This window comes from Manis javanica, chromosome 7, assembly GCF_040802235.1.
Source record: "Manis javanica isolate MJ-LG chromosome 7, MJ_LKY, whole genome shotgun sequence".
NCBI lineage: Eukaryota > Metazoa > Chordata > Mammalia > Pholidota > Manidae > Manis > Manis javanica.
In genome coordinates, this window is record NC_133162.1 from 55,931,525 (window position 1) to 55,942,255 (window position 10,731).

General features: G+C 41.0%; 1 pseudogene; it reads right to left on the minus strand.

Annotated features, from left to right (window-relative positions):
* Positions 1-762: 762 nt before the first annotated feature.
* LOC108385946 (large ribosomal subunit protein uL6 pseudogene) lies at positions 763-1,338 on the minus strand (annotated as a pseudogene).
* Positions 1,339-10,731: the final 9,393 nt, after the last annotated feature.

The following is a 10,731-nucleotide window of genomic DNA, read 5'->3' on the forward strand; positions in this document are numbered from 1 at the left end:
CCCAGTAGTGCTTTAGCACCCAAGGGACACTTGATAGCAGTGAATAGCTTATACTTCTCTCTTCGGTGTATAACTGTTTTCAGAGAAGTAATGTTGGAGTTTTGACGTCATGCTCTAATCCATATTCAATCTTTGTCATACATGAGTCTGTGTGTTTCCAGAAGCTACTGGTGGCTTTCCACACAGCAGAAGGAGATTGTAAATCGGATTGTGTATGCTCACTGAGCATCAAACACTTTACGCTTTTTCCTCTGTGGAGCCTGTACTTGTTATTCCTTCTACCTGGAAAATTTAGAAAATTCTTCCCCTTCTATGGCCAGCTCCTACAGTTATTTACGTCTAGCTCAAAAGTCACTTCTTGGAGAGGTCCTGAAATCATTTTTTTTCTCTTGCAACTCTTCTCCCATCTTTGCTTATTTATAAATATATATGGCATTCATTCAAGAGTCATTTCATACAGAGAATAAAGAGGACTTCATCTTTCAGTATTTTAGAAATCAAAAGCAACTTGAAAAACCATTTTTTTCCAGTTGTAAAATTAGTTCATGCTTATTAAAGGAATTTGAGAAACAGAAAAGTAAAGGAAGATAACTAAAATCACCTGTAATTCAATCTACCAGAGGTAACTATTATTCATATTCTGCTAGTCTTTCTCTTTCCCCCCCAAATCAATAAGGTTTTTATTATATTTTAAAAATACCACAAATAAGTCTAAGGAATCATCTGGCATCTTGCAGTTTCTGTAGCTGTACAACTTAGATCTCAGTCTTCAGCCTGCTGAACTGTTCGTTTTTCAGAAGCATAGGTACCATCCCCAAATTTTCTGTTATCTTTATTTTCAACTGTTATGGCTTGCTCAGTCAAAGCTGCTGAATTTGGTACAAATTCAATGTCATATCCTTTAAGACTCAGCTCATCTTTCTCAGCTTGAGATACTGAATGCAATGCCTGGCCTCATCCAAACCCTGCAGATGTATTTTTAGCCCAAGAAATTTTGGATTTCAGCAAGAGAATCATTCTCCTGAGTAACAACATTGCTGGGGAAGTGAGCATACACAGACCTCATCTTGTAAGGGAAGCCCAGTGTAACACCCTTGATTATGTTCTGTGTGTGACTACAGATAGTGCAAACAGAAGCCAGTTCCTTCCTATTTCACCACCCTTTGTCAACTGGAGCCTCTTCTTTTTCTTTCCAAGGAGATTGAGTTCTACAGTGATCTGATTGAAGTCCCTCTGCAGAGTTCCCCTGGGGTCCTTCATAATAACTGTGTGTCCCTTCAGAGTGATGTTGACATTTTCTGGAATGTCGACAGTCTGGTTGCTGAGAATGGTCTTCATTCTTGCTGATGAGATGAAGAGCTAGTCTCTTGCTCTTTATGTGTACAATCATCGATATCATACACTATTCTTTCTGTTTAGGATTCCTATCTTGTGATAATCTTCCCTGATAATCTAGACAGTATTTATCTCAAAATAGCTCTTCAGGGCTTTAAAACTCAACCAGTTCCAATTGTGTATTAATGTAAACTTTCCACCACATTCTAGACATGTTTTTCCTTATCTGCTCCCCATATCATGCACAGTTCTATCCTGTGACTTTTGCTGAGGCTGTGATCCTCCCTGTAAGTCTTTACCTCTTTTTCAGAGAGAAGAATGACTCCAGAGTTTTTTGCCTAAGCAACTTGAAGAGTGTTGCTGGTCGATTGTTGGCTAATCGCCATAAAATATATTAGGAATCTTACCTCCTAATTCCCTGGTTTTTAAAATGGAATTTTAGCCCAAAGATGGAGTCCCTCCTGTTAATATACTATTTATATCTTGGCATTTTCATCATAGGCAGGGAAGGTTAATCTTGATGTGTGTTGCACGTCCCTGTTGTACTCCGTTCTCTGAGTTCTGCCCTCTGCGTCCTTGCCCATGCTGCCGCCTCTTCCTGGCTTCCTTTGCTGCCCCAGCCTTTCTCTTCTATAACACCTTTTATTTTGAGTGAATTCTAATGTGTTATTATTTTTCTCTCTATTAAGGCCCCATGAAGCAGGAAGCAGGATTCTTTTTATTCCCAGCATCTAGTGTCCTATATGCTCAGTAAATATTTGTTGGTGGTGATGATAATGATGTTGACTAAAAATCAGATTGGTTCTCAAGGTTCTCCTTGTGATTAGATTCTGAATTTTCAGATCTATTACAGCAATGAATAAAACCTAAATTGCTCTCTATTTGGAGAGCAGGGCTGTGATCAGGAAGAGTAACTCCCAAATAATGTAAGTAAGTCTCTCCTCTTCTCTGATGTAGTTATTACCATTGCCAGGATTTTGAGAAAAGGCATGGGCAGTACCAGGACACTGCCAACAAGTTACTGTTTATTACCATATGCTTCCAGCAGATGATTAGACATTAAATATATTTTTAAAGTTCTCCCAAGAATTTCACATTTCATTCTTTCTCTCAGCTGCAGAAGGACAGGAGGTTTGATTTGCTGTTTCCCCCCACTGCTCTCTGATTCACAAGGATAAATTTAAGAAGGGAGCAGGGACTGATTTCTACAAATTGTCAAAGGCATGCTATTAAACGTTAATGTATTTCTCTAGCCAGGTTTGGGACTAATGTAGCAATAAATTGAATGAAGATGGCTCAGGCTGTTTACATAATGAGAAACCAGCTAATGTGGAACTAGAGAAGGGGTTTTTCTAGGGGAGAAGGGCAGGAGTTAACAGTGTTCACTGTTTCCAAAGCATCCATGGTAACAGGAGAATCCAAGAGGCAAGGGAGTGTCACCTTTTTAGTTAAGCTATGGCAGATCAGATCTCTCCTGCTGAGAGTCTCATTGCTGTTTCTGGGCTTTGGGCCCAGCATGGGCATGTCAAAACTGACACCTTGGGCACCTATGGAAATTCATGGTCAAGGAAGACAAAGTTCCTGGTTCCTGTCGCGTCAGGCTGATGCGTGTAGGCTCTAGGTCAGGGTTTGGATCTTAGTCTTATCACTTACTGACTTGGATAAGTTGTTCAATCACCAGGTCTCACTTTCCTTCTTTTGGGGCTGACCTCATTAGAGTTGTAAGGATTTAATAAAGCCAGAGCTGGAGAATGCAAAAGAGTGACTAATGCATAATATATTCACAATAAGTGGTAGTTATTTTACTGTTACTATTGAAGAACTTTTATTAACTCTACTCATAAATTGAGGAAAACTGATTCAGGAGACTTCCTATATTTTCTCCTTTATGCTTTTCATCTTCCTTTCTGTCTGTTTTTTCTCCCTCTTCAATCTCATCTTCTCTTTAAGCTTTCATAATTCTATTAGGCTTTCTAGAGATATAGGACATGATGTAGGTTTTTATTGTTGTTGAGTGTAAATAATAAATGATAATGTAGAATATAATACAGTGGGATAACATTTAATTTCAAGAAACAGGGCAACCGTTGCAGAGATTTTCTGACCATGAGAGGAAAACAAATGGACTTCCCCTTTCTGGACTTGAAAATGACCCACTGTAATATGAAAATTTGAGGTAGATGACATGTGCCAGAGCTTCAAATGTGCCAGTGTTTTCCCGTCACTAGAAATGAATCAGATGTGATAAATTGTATGGAGCTGGCTCTGACCATCTTAATACTTTATGAGTGCTCTGGCATCTAAAGAGGGATGGGAAAGGGCAGGCCTCTTCCTGGGGAGTTTTCAAGGGAGGGTGGGTCTTCCTGCAGAGGAGCAGATGTGACCAGTAATCAGTGCTGCGCTGGTCATGGTGAAGCTCCAGAAGGCATGTCATAGGTCAGCTAACAAGCAGCTGGTCTGAGGTCTGAAGAGTCTGGCACCTCACTGAGGTGAACAGATGGATGCACTGAGGCAGGTGACATGCTGAGCAAGAACAAGGGAGTCTCCCGGGTGACTGGGGGTAGGTCATGGAATGCTGCTGGTTAGTATGTCCATACAGTAAACAATTGGGTCAAGCCATTTGTTGACTAAGAACTGAATGATCCCTGAGCTCACCTGAGAGAGGCAAGATGGTGGAGAGGAAAAGGTATTATCTTACTCCCATCTGTTTCCTGCATGGACTGCTTACTGACTTACAAACGGGGAAGCTCTCTTAATGTTCTGGCCTTGGTTTCCTGATCTGTACAATGGAAATCTGAGTATCCGCCTTTCAGAGCTGTTGTGAGGATTAGAGGCAGCATGTGCTCAGAAAGTAGAAGTGATTACTAATAACTTCCTTGTGTTTTCAGGAAAGAAAACCAGTGCTAAGGAAGGTAAGTGATTGTGTATTGGTTTGTGAGCTACATCAGTGCTCCAGCTGTCAAGTGCACAAAAATTGTGTGAGGAGCTTGATAGCCTGACACATGGCAGGCCTCCAGTAAATTGCAGTTGCTGGCATTATCAATTTAGGCCAACTTCCAAACAAGTGTGCTTCCATTTGATCACCTGAAGCAGCCCTAAAGGTGACCTGAGAGCTTTCTGGGAGAGCCAAGAGCCTTTTGACAAAGTGTGGAGCTGTCCCCCTTTAAGTCTAAGCAGGGTGGGAAGGTTCTGCAAAGGACATTGGCTGAGACTTTCGCAGGCAGGATCCCCAGGCTGTTCCTAGCTTGTAGTTTCTGGGGAGTGGTTATTTAATGGGTCTGTCTTTAGCAGCTCCAGATGTAGGGGAAAAGCCAGCTGTGGGCACTCAGTGCTGTTGGAGAATCTTTCCCGAAGGTGGCTTCACAGAAGCCACGGAAGAGGAAGGCCAGCCAAAGTAAAGTCCAGCCCTTCTTACTGGTGTTCCAAGTAGGCAAGTTTACAGCTCAGAAATGTGCAGACTGTTCTCTGTGGCCCCAGCATGCACGTAATTTTCAAGTTTTATGAGACATTCCAGTACTTACAGTGATATTAAAATTTAATGTCTATGCTTTGCTTATTAGCTAACAGTAGTCTTTTAGAAACAGAACTAGATACCATCTTAGGCTTCTCAGGCATCTGCTTGCCTGGCCTCCTGTTTAAGCCCTTCTTGCACTGAGCTGTCAATGACTGTTTGAGCAGACACTCATTTGGTATCTTTGTCATATGGCTTAATATAGCCTTTACTCTCTGCAGGTGTACCAGATAGTTGGACGTTCCTTTCAAGAGCCAGTTTATGGAATAATTTCCTATCATCAATCTTTTATCCTAACATCCTAATGTCATTATTACTCTACTGTCCTGGCTTCCTGTTAGAGTCACAGCAGGATTAAGGATAAATTCTATATTTCACATTAGTAAGTTCAGGTACCAGGGAAATCTATGGCAATAGATATGAGAGACTCATTGCTTTTCAAGGCAGTTGACAAGTGTTTAGGCAAGTGCACTGATTATACAGAAACAGATTAATCTCTGACTGAAATCCAAGGCAAAATTAGGAAATCAGTGAAACTCAGGTTCTGAGTTTCATGTTCCTATCTTCAATAAAATCAGCCTTAGGAGTTAAATAGCTTCTCCTTTATTGGAATATCCTATATCCATGTTTTTCACAGAGCCTTCTGAGGACTCCCTAAGTCAGATCACCTGGTTAGCTTATAAATAATTAATATCATTTGGCACCACCCAATCCACCTGAACTAGAGGCTTTTTAAGTAGGGACATTAAGGTCTGCATTTTTAATAAACCCACATGGTTTGGAAACTACTGACTTATTCAAGGACAATAGTTGGAATGGTTAAGAGGAGACTATGAATGGATTTCTAGCTGTAATTTATTTGTTGGGGTCTACATAAAATTTTATTTGCAAAAAATGTTTCCATGACTACAAGAAGAATTAGAACATCTGTGGTGTAGTGGGTAGAGACTGGGCTTTCTTGGGTTCGAATCCCGACTGCTGATTGTTTGTCATGTGACTTTAGGATCTCTGGCAAATGACTGCCGGCTGCCAAGGGCAAGCCAGCCTGTTTTGGTAAACAAAGTTTTATTGAAGCAGCCTTGCCCATTCATTTGCTATTGTCTATTGCTATTTTCAGCTCTCATGGCTGAGCTGAGTAGTTGTGACAGAGATGTATATAGCCTGCCAAGCCTAAAATGTTTACTAGTAGGTAGGCCCTTTAAGAAAAAGTTTACTGATCCTTGATTTAGGTGAACTAAAGTCTGTCTCAACTTTAAATTTTCCCATTGATAATATGGGATTAATAGTATTTACACAGATGTTGAAATAATCAAAATTATAAATAATGAAAAATTCCTAGTATGGCTTCCAATAATGATATTGGCTAATATTTATTGTGTTTTGTGTGCTAGGCACTGATTTAAACAGTTTACGTGGATTTTCTTATTTACTCTTTCCTACAATTCTGTGAAGTTTTCTTATTATTCCCATTTTATAGATGAGAAAATGGAAGCAGAGAGACTATGAGTAATCTGTCCAAGTTTGTAGAAACTGCAGCTGGCTGGTTTAAGATTGATCCCAGAGACTATTTCCTTCATTGCTGTGCTGAATAAGGATAGTTTCCTGCTGTTTCTTCCTCTCCTGAAGTTGGCAGTGTCTGTGTGCTCACAAATTATAAAATAAGCTCCTGAATGTAAGAAGATTCTGAAGTAGGAAGGGGATTCCAGAGTTTACCCTGTACAACTCATCATTTTAAAGTTGAAGAAAGTAAGACCCCATAGTTAGGTATGTGCAAAACCAGGGCTTGTACCCAGGGAAGCCCTCACTTACCAGTCAGTTGACAATATTACACGACTGATTGTTCCCCTCTCTAGGAAAGCATGACTAGTTCTTTGAGAAGTTGAATAAGAACTAAACACTTTTATTGCCCTCAAGGTTCATAACCCTTTCAAGAGCCTTAAATGCCTGCTAAATTCAGACCATTTTCTAAGGTGGCAATATTGTATATATCATGTCTCTGTCCCTCCTCACCCCCAGGGATTCACAGTTTTCAGTGGTATATAAGGGTATGGCCATTTAACTATTAAAATACTGAAATCTTTCTGTGTCAGTTGGAAATCATGGCTTCCTTGAACCTACTTAGTACCTTTCAACTAAACTGTCTGAAGCCCTCTCTCGCCCCTCAAATTCCCACAAGCCAGCAATTGAAGAGTTAACCTCTGGCAGCCTAAGGGGTTTGGAGCACCCTCTCCAGACCCTGTGCAAGTGCAGAGCTAATTGCTAAATTCAGTAATTTGATTATTAGTTCAAGTCTGGCATTCACTTCTTTGGTATGATGAGCTGAGCTGAGTCAATCATATTCTCTCTCTCAATAATTTGTACCTAGAAGACAGGACAGTGGAACCTTTAACCAGGAGCTGGAACTTCAAAAGGATTGCGAAGAGGTTGTGGCCAGGGTGGGCTCTGAGCATGGCTGAGCTGAGGAAGCTGAAAGTCAGTGAGCTGCAAAGGCTGGAGGCGGGAGAGTGGAGATAGGTCACATAAATAGAAACAGTGACACCATGAGAGAGAGCAGATGGCCCAAAGAGGGACAGAGGGAGCAGTTGGTCCTAAGATCCACATCAGTCACTGGCTATTTTCTAGTTCCACGAGATGTGGTATCAGTGTCTAAACCAAACCCCTTTTTCCTGAATGATTCTGTTCTTGAAATAAAAGCCAGACAAGTCAGTATGGTTTCAAGTCAATAGTTATTCATTCCGCTTAAATTAAACTGCAACAAGAGAGCCATTAAAATCATAAAATCTATTGCAAGCAGCACCATACTCTGGGTAACTTGGGTAGCATCTGCATTTCTGGCCCGGGCACATGAGCAGATAGACACTCACTGTGTCAAGGTTAGATGAGGTTAGCAGCTGAGGCCTAGAAGGCTGAAGAATGCTTTACTCTCTCATTATTGGCCTTGATTCAGGGCTGACCCTGAGCATGAATTACCACTTTTAATAACCAAATGGACATTGAAATGGTAATTCTAAATGAAAAGCCTCAATCTAATACAGTTTGCCTTTGAGAATACTAACTTGAAAATAACATCATATTTAATTTAAGCTAAATTAAATACAAGGAACAATGGAAAATAACTAGCAAATGCCATTTGTATCACTGCTTTTCTATGGGTGCACATACACCTGTATAGTCTATCTGTAATTTATTACTTCTTGGGAAACTGAAGACAGTTGGTGAGAGATCTGTCATAACTGAATCTTTTCAAATGACCATAAAATGTACTGACATACAAAGACTTTAAGTAGGGATATTGATAATAGGCAAAACTATTACAGGGGCTACACCAGAAAAGGAGTGTCAAGGTGATACAATACTCAGGAGAAAAAAAACCCTTAGCTTAATTTTTGAAGCCCTAATACTTCTTTGCCCTCTTTCCTTCACACTTTGTGCCTCCCTCTCATAGGCAGTCCTGGGGCTCACCTGTCTTACCTCCCTTTCCCGTCTACTCACAAAGTCTAAATCTCTGATGAATCCATGTGGATAAAATGAGAGTTCCTGTGACCAGGATTCTCACCTGGCCCTGGTTGTCTAGCTCACTGCACACCTGTGGGCAATGCATGGTCATTGACTCTATATAAAGAGCTCTGTCCACAGCTCTGGGCACGACATGGTGGCAGGGCTGCAAGGCTGTGGGAGAGCAGAGCAGAGGCTGGAGTGGTGGCAGCACCGAGGACAGAGGCCCAGAGGATGGCTGTGTGGATAGAGGGGCCCAGAGGCAGAGACCAGCTTGCTGCATGCAGACTTGCTCTAAGGGAATGGGATTCTAGTGACTGAACTGCCACCTGGAAATAAAGCTGGGTATCACCCTTTCACCCCAAGAATGTTTTGCTGTCAATTTCTTTGTTCACACTGAATCCATATTGAACTTGTCTGGGGCTGAAACCCACTGACAAGACAATCCATCAGCACCCACACCCTCAGCTTTCCCAATTTCTGTTCTGACTGAATTGTTCTTGCATTTTGCATAGCCTCTTGCTCCATGATGCTTAGAACACATTACCTTGTTTTGCAATGTCTGAGATACGTGTTCTACTTTTACTGTTAGATTGTAAGCTACCTAGTGTTTTTTTTACATTTTTTCCCCTGCATATCTGAAATATATATGTCCTCCCTCCCCATCCTGTACCTAATTAAATTTTGCTCATCTTTAGATGATTGTTCAAAAGATCCTTTTTTGGGGAGCCTTCCTGGAGTCCTCAGACTGTTAGGTGCCCACATAGTTCCTTGTTCTTTTTGTTGTGCCCTAGATATTTACATAATTATACAGTAAATGTCTGTCTTACACTCTAGACCAGCTGGGGCAATAGGAAACATACAGTCTCCCAGGCCCTGGAGATTCTGATTCAGCAGGTCTAGGAAGGCCCTGGCTGGCCTGGGAATTTCTACATTTAGCAAGGACCCAGGTGATTCTTATTATGAGAAGTTGTCAGACATTGCTATAAGTCCCCAGAGACTCAGACTCACCTGGTCTGTAGGTCCTCAGAGACAGATTCAACTGGTCTGGAGCAAGGCCTTAGCAGATTGTGAGAATAGACTATTTTCCGTGTTCAGTTTCTGTTTAGTGTCATGTTTTTTGTAAGAAGCCTTGCCCTTTTTTCATAATATGTTGCTTTTTTGATCCAGACTGATGAGAGTATCCAACTTCTGGGTAAGGAGAGCCCCTAGCAGCAGCCTTTTCTTATTGAGGGCCTTGGTCATTCCTGTTCTACCTGCTGTTCCCTTCCTGGCTTTCCAAGTTGTGCTCTTAGGCACCCTCTTTGCCTATAGAGTTTGTTACGGCTGTGATCACATTTCCCCCACTTCTGTGTTGTGCGCTCAAGTTGTCCTGGGGTAAAAATTCATACAGGGCTTTGGTTAAAAGAATTTTGGGAGACTGTATTGGCCATAGAATATTTCCCATGCAATGGGCACCAAGCAATAGTCTGGGATAAATATGATGCATAGAGATAGAGACAGCCTTTCAGAGTGATTTTAAAAGCTCATACAATCACTTTCCAAGTCTCCCACCATTTCCATCCTTCTCTTAGCACGTGCAGGTAAGTGAGCACATCGGGATGACAAATGAAGGAGCTGGGGAAACACGCTGGGGAGGGCTCGCAGCCTTCAGTGTTTGCCTTAGAAGCACCTGAGCTCATCTTCCCCTTCAGAGCACTTTTATTTTCTGCTCTTCAGCATCTACTTAGAAACACTGAACTCAGAAATGAGTTCCCAAATTTTGAGAAACCAAATTATAAAACTCTCTTTTAAATATTTTGGTAAAAATTTATTTCCATTTAAAGCATATTATTGACAGTTTCTTCAGAACTTGTTTTTCAGAAGAAAATTCAGATTATAACCTAAAGATTATTAACTTTACACTTATACACTTAGAGTTGGAAATTTATGGGCATGATGACCTTGTAGGACATTGACCTGAAAATAAGTATTCTCTCATTAGTCACCACTATCTTTTACATCAAAACTTATTACAGATAAAGAGCTCAATACACTTGTTTCTTCTAAGCATCTTCGAAGCTGAACAGCTGTGTCTTGAACGTGGCATTCTTTTCCACTGGAACCTGTGGCTCTCACCACTACAGGAACATTAAAGTGCCATTTAGGTTTCATTCCACTTGATGTCAGTATTGTGCTCCCAATCGCTGCTGTGTTCCTGTTTTTGTAACTTAAAATGTTAATTTGGGAATCTCAGTGGAAACATTCATATAGTAACAAAATTGGAAGATGCCAGGGCAGTCCAGCCCTGCTCCAGACACCCCCTTGATTTGCCAGCTGCAAATTCATTTTGCAGCAAACTCTGTGGCCTACTCAGTACAACTCCTTTGCCTTGACATCTTTTAATATTA